This window comes from Ambystoma mexicanum, chromosome 13 (genome assembly GCF_040938575.1).
Source record: "Ambystoma mexicanum isolate Mex_15411 chromosome 13, UKY_AmexF1_1, whole genome shotgun sequence".
In the NCBI taxonomy this organism is placed as follows: Eukaryota; Metazoa; Chordata; class Amphibia; order Caudata; family Ambystomatidae; genus Ambystoma; species Ambystoma mexicanum.
This window is the reverse complement of record NC_090938.1, coordinates 692,985,780-692,997,609: the sequence shown is the minus strand read 5'-3', so window position 1 is coordinate 692,997,609 and position 11,830 is coordinate 692,985,780.

Sequence of the window (11,830 nt, the reverse complement as noted above, 5' to 3'; positions counted from 1 at the left end):
TGCTGCTTGGTGAGGCATTTGCTCCATTGCACAAAGCCATTACCTTTTCAGAAATAGATCAGTGAAAGTGCTAGAAATTCCACGTTGCACCCTATTAGCCAGCCATGAAATGTCACTTGACACCTCTATTCTACACAGCCACACAGCACGACATGTCTTACCAAGATCCAGTAATCAAAAGTGAAGGGCAAGTGCGCATTTTGAGCCCTGTTGAATGATCATATATTTTCCTGAGGAGAGACTACGAGCAGAGATTATGAGCACAAGAATAGGCTCTTTGGAGCCATTACAGATGTGATTTGGCACAGTACCGATGTACCTTAGCACAACATAAGGCAATGCCATTTGGCATTGGCTACGCTCATACCAGCATTTGGATCTAAGTGATTTTTCCGTCACGGAAAAGTCTGCGACGGAAAAGTTTGCATGTAAAATGTACGCACCACAAAAGATTTGTACAATAGATTTCAAAATCCAACATACCTACACCCCCATCCACACCCTTAACACCCACCCACCCACACCCCCAACATAACCAAACCCTACTTACCTTCCAAGACGCCTTGTGTCCCTGCAGTGCCAGTTCCCTTTCACTTCCGTGATTGGGAACGGGAGCCGCAGGGTCCTTTTCTTTTTTCGGCAGTTGCATTTTTTTCCCCCGCAACCCCATTCACAATACTATAAAGTACCTTTGGGGGTATGCATTTTCTGACATTTTGATAGGTCGGACCTTTAGATTCGGACATTTCTTCCAATTCCTAGCATTTAGTACATTATATATTCAGATGTTTGGGGATCATTCGTTTGGATGAACTCCTGATTGAGTCCCAAAAAACACTGCAGCATTGACATGTAAGAGCTGGTTGGTAGGAGTGCTTAGGCTGTGCGTTTACATCCTTAGTTCATATTTATACTTGGTTCTGTATTCATGGCTTATCCATTACTCTTTGCCATCACATAGAACCTTGGACTTGGCGACTCATGGAACAGTAGGGTTCCAGGTTCCATGTGGGATCAGTTGGTGTGTGCAGCTGGAGGTTGCTGCTTGTTTAGACTTTGTTTCAGCTGAACAAATAAAAGCTATGTCCACAAAGCCATGCTGCATCAAGTCTTCCCTTCTTTGAAGTTATCTGCATGCCGCACATCTAACAACTGGCGACGAGGATGGGATGCGAACCCACGCGTGCATAGCACAAGGTGAGAGATGCCCCTAAGATGCAGTGGGACGAAATTGCCCTGGATTTGTTTGATCCTTTTAACATTAGAGAGGCCAAATAATAACCTACCTGTTGGTAGTGATGGATCTCCTATCGAAGTGGTCAGAAATGTGTGTGCTGAAGGATGTTTCCAGTAGCAGTATAATAAGATTTCTAGAGCCGCTATTTTGGAGGGAGAGTCCCCAATTACTTTCAAAAGAAATTAAATTGTTTTTCTAGGTATGGTATCGAACAGGTCACAACAGCTCTTTACCACCCCCAGGGAAATGGTTGCGTAGAAAGTTTTAATCGCACCTTAATGGATGTCATCAGGATGGCAGTGGCTACTGGTCATGGAGAGAACGCTCCAGTACAGGCTTGCCCTGCATGCTGTGAGAGGAGTTGCACCCTTTGAAGTGTTGAATGGAAGAAAACCCAACACCCATTTGTGCCCGGATTGGATGAGGAGGTCGAGGTGTGAGAGTATAGATGTGGAGGGTGTGATAGAAAAATTGTTGGTTAGTGGGTACAAGTCTAAGAGAAGATTTGATGCGAAGAATTGTTGCAGAAGCCTCATTGTAAATCTGGGTGATGTGGTTAAGGTGAAACTACCAGTGAAAGTGACAAAGGGTAATTCTGTGTTTTCGGAACCCAGGGAGGTTGTCAAGGATCTGGGGTCTTCCATTCTTGTCAAAGGTGGAGGAATTTGGAATAAGGAGAGAGTGGCTGTTATACACAAGAAAAATATTTCTGTTGGATAATAGGAGGAAGAGAGGTATTAGGAGTGCTTAGGTTGTGCGTTTACATGCATGGTTCATATTTACACTTGATTCTGTATTCATGGTTTATCCATTACTCTTTGCCATAACATGGAACCTTGAACTTGGCGACTCATGGAACAGTAGGATTCCAGGTTGCATGTGAAGACAGTTGGTGTGTGCAGCTGGAGGTTGCTGCTTGTTTAGACTTTGCTTCCGGTAAAGAAATAAAAGCTCTGCCCACAAAGTCACAATGCATCAAGTCTTCCCTTCTTTGAGGTTATCTGCATGTTCTACACCTAACAATGGTTTGCAGTGGCCTTGTAAGCATTGATTGTTGAGGGACTGAAATAAAGGTTTGACAAGCATGCGCTACAAGCAGCGCGTGGATATTCGCCATCACCCATTAAGCCAGCACAAAGCGTCCCGCAACATAACTTCCACTTCAGAAGCAAACTAACGTTCTGCCCATTATGCTCATTTAAAGGTCTTGTGTGCTCTAATGCCCCTTGATATACATTAACAAAGAGACAGTGACCACCACATAGGCGTGCTTTGCATCGCAGCAGTTGCTACGGGGCAACCGGGGCAGCTTCCAGTAGCTCTTGGTGTTGCGCTCATTATATTCTATCCCTGTTGTGTGCCAAGCTCGTGAGATTGGAGTGTCATGCACAGACCAGTGCTTGTTGTTAGGCCATTTCACATGCTATTGAAATGGATTGGTTTAAAGTGCAAGCAGCATTTGTATTTCATTTGAACGAATGGCTTCTCCCTAAAACCTAGTTGCACACTAACACCTAGTTCGGTGCACCCTCCAATCCTCAGCCTACCTGAGACTAGGTGATCCACTGCCCACTGTTTCCTCCCGTGATGACTTGTAAATCCCTTGCTACCAAACTAGCCGCTCTCCCGAACCCCCGTTAGCTCAACACTCCCTCGTTTCTCAGCTGCGCTGACCGGGTTCTTCACCCTATGATTGTAAAGCGCTCTGTTGCTTCCCGAAGCCAGGACCCCGCTCAATACATACTCTAATAATAATAGTTTTATGGAAGATTGATCAAGTATTAATTATCCGACATCATTGCCCCTTTATCTCGCCAACAATCTAACGATCAAGAGGATGCAGAAGGGGGGCTGTTTGAGAAGCTGGTGGAAGCCTTGTGTTCAGCCCCTGCGCTATAGGAACCGGTTTTTAAGGGAAAGGGGTGCTGTTTAAGTAGGTTGCAAGAGGACTTTGAATGGTACTGGAGCTTTTGTAAGATAGGAGAGTATGGCCTTTAAAAATATCATAACATTGCCACAGGTTGTTCATATGAGCAGATGATAGCTAAGGAAATGCTGTTTTTAAGCAGATGATGGCAAGAATAACCCTGAAACAAAAGAGCAGGTACATAGTCAACATGGTCACCTTCATTGGGGTTACCCAGCTCAGGCGCCCTAAAAGATCAGGGCCAACAACGTTGGCTGAGGAAGGGCGTATGTAGTACTGAAAGAAGAACATGCCTTTTAAAAAAAAAAAAAACAAGTTTGCCTGCGCTGGTGACTTCACAGAACTAGGGGACCACAGAGATGGCATGCATCACTGCACCCCAAATTCCATTGTTGGATAGATTGACCTGAAAACCATTCACCCAGGTGCACATAGTGGTACCCAGAAATATGTGCCCCCTCAACAGGGTAGAGGGAAAGCATTGAAGCCTATCCCTGAAATGGAGCAGGTCATTCAATGAAAAACGAATGTTCCTATAACACCGCCCCTTTCCTCCATACTTTCAGGATTTGCATCTGCGGCAGCCTTTTTGGTCCAGCAAAGCCCTATTAATTGCAAAGTCGGGCACAGGGGCAGCGATTGCCCGCCACTGTAGGTATTGCCCCATGCTTTGCATACCAGCCCTTTCCGCCATACTCACTGGAACCTTATGCCTTTCTAGAACACAGAACCTTTTCTCAGCTAAACAATTGCAATGGAGCTCCATCCAGGAGTGAGATGGGATGTCAGGAAGGGGGTGCAGGGGGAGGGGGCAACACACCTTGTTGGTGGTGTTTGGATTTGTACCCACCCATGCAAATCCCTTTGGCCATTAACGCCCACTACCTGCCGCCAATACATCCAAACCCCTGTACTCCCTCGCTTGAAGCGCCCCCCCACCCACCTACTTCTGCAATAGCAGGATTGTTTCGTTTGTGGGGGGGGTTCACCCCCCTGAATCACCCTTTGCCTCTTCCCCATCCCCGTCACAAACGCCTGCTACCCCACGTCCGAAACTTCAGCCTTCAGCACATGCACACACTCAATTGCGGTGTGGGATAAGGTTTGCTAAGCAGTTTGGTGAAATTGATCTTTTGTGCCTAAGAGCAATAGATGGTGGGCTTAAGTTCTGATACTGCTGTCTTATGGCCATATAGTGCCATTATGGAAGTGCCTGCCAAAGGTATACAAATGCCAACATAAAAGACAAAATTGTTGGCATTGCCATTGCTTGTCCCTCTTCTTCCTCATTACCTGTTTCGAGCGTTTGTTTCCTTTGCTTATGAGGGGATAATCCGGATTTTTGGTGTGCTACGAGCACCAGATCGTAGAGTTGGTCCTCACTCTCAGTCCTTGGAGTGTTTGGCGCGAGAACACTGCTGGGACTGGGCTTGTGCTGTGACACTTTCAGTCCACACACGTTTTTTTTGCAGGACGCATCGCCAAGAGAATATATATATTTTTGGCGCTCCTTTTGAACACTTGAAACGAGCAAGGATCTTCAGATGACTCTACTTGGACAAGTTCACTGGTCAGCTCCGGATGCTTACAGAATGAGACAATGGCGGTCATTAGGAGTATGCCGGTCCAGAAATAGGGTGCCAGTAACAACATGTACCAGTACCTTTTCCAGACTGGCATACTCCCGAGTCTGCCAGTAGGGGCAGTGAACTATTGGCAGGCCTGACTTGCCAGTAGATCAGGTCCCTACCGGCAGATCATTCACTGAAGCACCAGCACCATTAACAATGGTGTCATTGCTTCCGTAGTTCCCATCCCATGGAGTCCTTTGGGACTCCATGGGAATGGGAACTTACCATTCCTCTGCTGTCCGTAATATCCTGGTAATACCGGGCAGCAGAAACGATAAGCCGAGGTCGCCGATAAACCGCTGGTACTACCGGCGGCTTACCGGCAACCTCGTAATGAAGGCCAATGTCTTTCTCCTTGTCAAACTCCGATGTTAAAAGGCAAGTCGACATCTTTAAACCCCTGCACGTCCTCACTCAAGGCACTGCACCCTTCATGGGACTTGAATGTTGTTCTTTCATGCTAGGTTAATAAACCTTTCAAGACAATAGCCACACAGGATCTGAACCTGGTATCTTGTAAGCCTTTCTAGCTGTGGTCATGTCACTATAAGGTGGTCCTCGTCAGTCTTCCATCAAAAAGGTTGTCAGTCTAGAAAAATGGATACCTCTCACGACCAATGGCAATGTATCATATTGGCCGACGACCAACCGTCTCATGCACTAAGCGTGAGAAATACAGACTCATATGTTTGACCAATGTGCAGCCATTTTGATGTAGCTAGAATCGCCATTTTGTTCACTAACGTTTGCTCATTGCGTTTTGTTCAAAACTGCTTAGCCGAAAGCTTATTCTGCTTCACTGATTACTTTGTTGTTCAAAGCGAAAGAGCAAGGCCGCGAGGCTGGTAGTTATTCATTGAAACATAACGTAGGCAGCCCCAGAGAGGAATGCCCAATCCCCTCCCACATATAGCCTTGGGGGAGAGCAACACAGCATTTAATCATCTCTCTGATGCCAGCCAGTCTAGTTAATATGGTAGAAATGCTAGAAAGAAACAGCTAAAGGCTTGAATTATGCTTTTCTTACGTCCCCCCTTTCCTAAACCCAGCACAGCGTGCTGACTCCCAGGACACAAATAGGAGATAGCAATGCCTGGAATGCGACTCTTCCCCCGTACACAGCTTGCCTGCAAGAACAGAAGCACTGTGTTCTGTTCAACAAAGAAATATGTCTCTAGACTCGCAATGTTGCATATTGTTGCTAAAATAGATGTTTGAAGGTGTCATATTCGTCGAAATTGTCAATCATCAGACCCAGTTCAAAGAAACTGTACAATGGGCGTAATGAACATGTCATGACTGATTGCAGGATGTCCATTTTGTATATATGTAACTGATGTACGTTATTTGCAGTCTTGCGTCCCTCGGGGTCTGGAGACACACGTTGCGGGGCGTGAGACTGAGTTGGCCAACTGAGATTTTTTGCTTTGCAATAAACTCTAGCTTTTGGGAATACAACCTCGTGTCTGGCGTGTCAGTTCGGGTGTGGTGATTTGCCTTGTTTCCACTATGCGAGGGTCCCCTAAGGGCCCCTTCAAGATGGCGCACAAATAGGGACCCTCCCCAACTTGTTCCATCGTGTACGTTGTAAGATAAGAAAGGCAGAGAGGACGGGACGATCGAGCCGGGATCAAGAGGTGTTCGGGGCGCCCCTGTATAAGTGATGAGACTCCTATGCAGATCTGCACACATCTGATCCCTGATCGACATACCCGGCCAGAGAACAAGGAGGCGAGGGTCCCGAAACGAGGCAGAGCCGAGAGACGCAGACACAACGCCATTGGTTGCGTCAGTATACGGACGAATTGTGTCTTGGAAGACAATTTGACTTATCATGTGAGTCGTACCCAGATTCGAAATAGCCCTAATATTGGTTGAGAGTTGACTTTGCAAAATCAAACGCCCAGTGTAAGGTTGATTAGCCGAGGGTAAGGTAAAAACATGCCTGGGGTATTGTCCACCCTAGCAGGGTTTTTCCGCTGCGGTAGACAATCTTTGGAAGATGGCCAAGTTGCGCCGCCTGGGGGAACGCCGGCGTACAAGATGTATGTAAAGCATGGTGTGGGTGCAATAATGTTCTGTGAGATTTGGCATAAGCAAACCAGAAACCAAGAAGATATTCAGTGGCTGATTAATGAGAGTTTTGAGATTGAGAGACTAGATAACTTGGAAAAGGTGTTGATAAGAAAGAAAGAACGTCCCGCAGCATTCGATATCCTTAGGGACTGGAGAAGGGAAGCTATGCTTCGTTGGAGAAGTAGAGAGAAACATGCGCGCAGGCATAAATCAAAAACAGAAATTGCGGAAGAAAAGGAGGAGGAGGAGTGGACTGAGAGTCTGAGAAGGACAGGTAGACGCGAACAGTTGAACATAGAATATAGAAAATGTTGACCGATACAAAGCGAGGTCCAAGACCAGAAAGTAAAACAAACGCGTCAGGAACCACTGTTCAACCCCCTCCTGTTGCCCAAACCTCCACGCCCCTCCCAATTGTTCAAATCCTAACACAGCCGCAGACTGCGCACATAGCACCTCCCATTAGCCAGCCAGTACCACAACAGTCACTTCCCGTTCCTGTTATCCCATCCGCACCTCCCGCCCTAGAAACAGACACAGTCCCGTCCGTCCCACCCGCGGTTGAACCTGAAACTACGGAGGCGAGAGATGGGACTGTACAAAGTGAATGCACAAGAGTGACCCGCAGTGCGATCAGCCAGGAGAGGAAGCGGGAATTGCAAGTTCAGGCAGAGATGTATGTAGATGGGAACGATGGGATGGCAGCATTGGACTCGATGTATGACTTCCGAAGAAGCAATGAAAGACAGGTAGTGTTGGAATGCATGGGTGAATATTTAGTGAGAAGATGGAAACAGTTAATTGGGAAATTACAGCCACAACGATTGTTAGATTTAAATGCATTAGCACGTTGAAGAGAAAGAGATGAAGAAGTAAGGGAACATGTATATGGACTTTCTGAGCTTACAAATGAACTTGATAATGAATATGCTGAAATGTTTACCCCACCTGGGTATAGAATCAAGGACGCTGCTAAAGGGGGGACGCAAAAGGCAATTGTTGATGAGTTATTATTGTTAAAACAGGTGGGGGGGATTTGAGAGCATGCTTATTGAAGACGAGAGGGCTACTTCAGCAAGTAGCGGGACACAACAGAGGGAGGGGGAACGCACAAGGAAGGAGTAATTCAAATATGTATGGAGGAACATTGGGGCAGAATCAGTGTGTATACTGCAAAGAGGAAGGGCACTGGAGAGCGCAATGCCCACATTTGCAAAATAGAACTGGGGGTGGTCAGAGAAGACAGCACCGGGGCACCCAGGAGCAAATGGACCGAATAGAAATAATATGCAGCACCACCAAAGTAACCAAGGAGGTCAGAATCAAGCTCAGCATCAGAACACTACCAACCAGAGTCAAGGCCAGAGTAATCAACAATATGGGAATAACCAGAATGGGGGAGCTAGAGGAAAGGATGGGAACATTTTTGATACACAACAAAATGCGTATTACAGCAATAGCAGTGATTACACATCGGACAATGTGTTATTCCCTCAATAGGACAGCCCAAGACAGGGGTCGGAACCAGTGTCTATTCCCGTGAATCAGAAAGGACCCTATGTAGAGATGAGAGTTGGGGATACAGAGCACCGTTTTCTTGTAGATACGGGAGCACAGAAGTGTTCAATAGATCATCACTTGGTTCCAGATATACCACTGTCGGGGAAAAAGAATATTTCTGTAGGGTTCGCAGGTACACCAGTAATTAACTCAGTGTCCCAATCAGTCCCAGTAACAATAGGTCCATTCACTGAGCATTGTCCATTTCTCTTAACAGATAATTGTGGAGAAAACCTTTTGGGATTTAATTTATTGAAAAAAACAGGTGCAGTTATTCATTGCACTCCCGATGGTGTGTTTTTAACAATTTGACCACAAGATGCACAGGTGTCTGAATTGTTGTCTAAACCCTTACCAGAAGAGAGTAAGGTGCAAATCTGTATAAGGGCAACGCATGACAATGATGTGAGATGCTTAAAGATAGAGCCAGTAAAGTGATTTTGAAAGAAGGGGTCACGCTGCCGCATATTCCACAGTACAGAATTTCAGCTGACGGAGTGCAAGGATTGAAAAGGATTGTTTCAGATTTTGTGAAATTAGGGGTAATTGAGGAAATTGCAGGTAGTACATGCAACAGCCCCATTCTTCTGGTATACAAGAAAGGAGATAACAAGGTACCCTATCATTTCATAATTGATCTGCGCGCGTTAAACAAGGTAGTCGATCCTCAATTTCCCTTCGTGCCAGACGCCACCACCATTTTGACAATGATACCTGCATCAGCAGAATACTTTAGCGTGATTGTTTTAAAGAATGCTTTCTTTAGCATTCCAGTGAGCAAGGACAGTAGATATTTGTTTGCGTTCACTTTAAGAGGACGGTCATTCACGCGCATTCCACAAGGATACACGGAAAGTCTGAGTATTTACAGCAGGCCATTGAAGGAACAACTAGATATGCTAGAGCTACCAACAGGTTGTGCATTGCTACAATATATAGACGATCTGTTGATCGCTGCAGACACAGAGAAGATTTGTAAAGAAAGTACCATTTTACTATGAACACACTTAGCAGTGCATGGCCACAAAGCCAGCTTGAAAAAATGTCAGTATTGTCGAAATGAAGTGGCGTATTTGGGTTACTTACTTTCGAAAGAAGGGAGAAGACTAACGCCAGAGCGAATAGAGAGCATTTCTGGTATGCCTATTCCAAAAACACAGAAAGAAGTCAGAGCCATAATAAGCATGGCTTCTTATTGCCGGCAGTGGATTGGAAACTTTGCGTTAATTGTGAAACCAATGGTGGCATTGACAAAAAAGGATGCTGTGATGCCTTTGCAGTGGAATGAAGAATGTCAGAGAGCATTTGAGTTGTTGAAAATTGCATTATGTTCTGCTCCAGTTTTGGGCACACCAAATTATGGGAAGATTTTTTAGACTGTTTCTATGCGAAAGTGAAGGATGTGCATTGGCCATTTTGACACAGGAACAAGGTGGAAGAAATAGGCCATGCGGCTATTTTTCTTCCGCGCTAAACCCTGTAGCGGGCGCACTGCCACAATGTTTGCGAGCTGTTGCAGCGGCTGCTGCGTCAGTGAAACAAACGGAAGGGATGGTATTGTGGCACACTTTAATTTTGATGGTGCCACATGCCATAGACGTTCTACTAAATAGAACACAGACGCAACACCTCACCTTTGGTAGACTGACTAGATATGAAATCATCTTATTCGCGCCCCACATCCAAATTATGAGGTGTAGCGCTTTGAATCCAGCAGAATTAATGCCACTGCCCACAGAGAAACTTGGTGACAACAAATCACCTCCCCATGCTTGTTTAATGGTTACTGAGGAAGAATTGAAGGGGAGAGTTGATTTAAGTGACACCCCACAGAAAGAGCCAGATGGAGAGTTATTTTGTGATGGCTCTTGTTTTAAATTACCTGATGGAACAACAACTGCCGCCTACACTATCACTACCCTAGAGAGCATTGTAGAAAGCAAAAGAATCCCCTACACTCGGCACAAGCTGCAGAAATAATAGCCTTGACCATAGCCCGTGAGATATCTGAGAATTTAAACGTGAACATATATACTGATAGCCAGTACGCCTTTGGCGTGGTTCATAACTTTGGCCGACTATGGGCTGAGAGGGGTTTCTTGACATCACATGGGGCCAGAATCCAACATGGCCCTTTGAGTGTACGATTGCTGTCTGCACTCACGTTTTCAAAGCACCTAGCAATAGTGAAATGCGAGGCGCATAAAAGAGTGACATGTAAAGTGGGAGAGGGAAACGCATTTGTAGACAGGATTGCGAAACAAACTGCCACTGATTTAAATACTAAAATGATGACAGTACAGTCTGAGGAAGTGCCTTGCATGATAGTGGATGGGATTGCCACTGTCAAAGAAATGCAGGCCGAAGCTACTGCTGCTGAGATACAAGGGTGGGCTGAGGGCTCTGCTGAATTAAATTATTTGGAGGGTTGTTGGGTGGACAAGAGAACTAAAAACTGTGTGTTGCCGAATTTCTATGTAAATGCAATGGTCACAATGGCCCAGAGCCCTACCCACATATGTGCCAAGAAAATAATCCAGCATCTAGCTACGGTATGGGAGAATGTAAACATAAAAAGGAATGCAGAAAGGTTGGCCCAGAACTGCATCACGTGCTTACTGCACAATGTAGGAAAGGGCACGGTGACTCCGACAGGAAGTTTTGGCCCTCCCTCTATGCCTTTTGAGGTAATCCAGTTTGACGTCATAGAAATGGAGCGTTGCCAAAACTTGAAATATGTTCTAGTGGTAATATGTGCATTCAGCAAATGGGTGGAAGCATATCCTTTAAAGGACTGCACGGCAATGAGCACGGCAAAAGTAATGCTAAAGGAATATTTTTCCCGGTTTGGCTTGCCCCGTGTCATATGGTCAGATAACGGTCTACATTTTGTGGGCGCAGTGATAGTACAGATATGTGCAGGTCTCCAGATTGATAAGCGATTCCATAGTTCGAGGCATCCGAGTTTGGCCGGTCTTATTGAACGCCATAATGGAATCTTAAAATCGAAGATCAGTAAGATATGTGCAGGAAGCAAGTTGAGTTGGGTGGACGCATTACCATTAGCGCGATTGTGCATGCGCACGTCAGTACAGGCAAGGACTGGGCTCTCCCTGCACGAAATTGCCATGGGGAGGCCGGCGAATGTTTGGTGCGCACCTCAGCCTAAGCGGCTTTGCGAAGTTGAGCATCCTGTGCTAAGTACTTTTTGTGGCCTTTTAATACAAAAATTGCGTTTAATTCATCAGCAGGTGCAGGAGGCTTTACCCGTGAGGTATACTGGTCCGGGGCACGCGCTGGAGCCAGGAGACTGGTTGCTACTTAAAAACTTCGAACGAAAGACATCATTAGCACCCAGATGGCGTGGCCCCTATCAAGTACTTCTGGCAACACAAACGG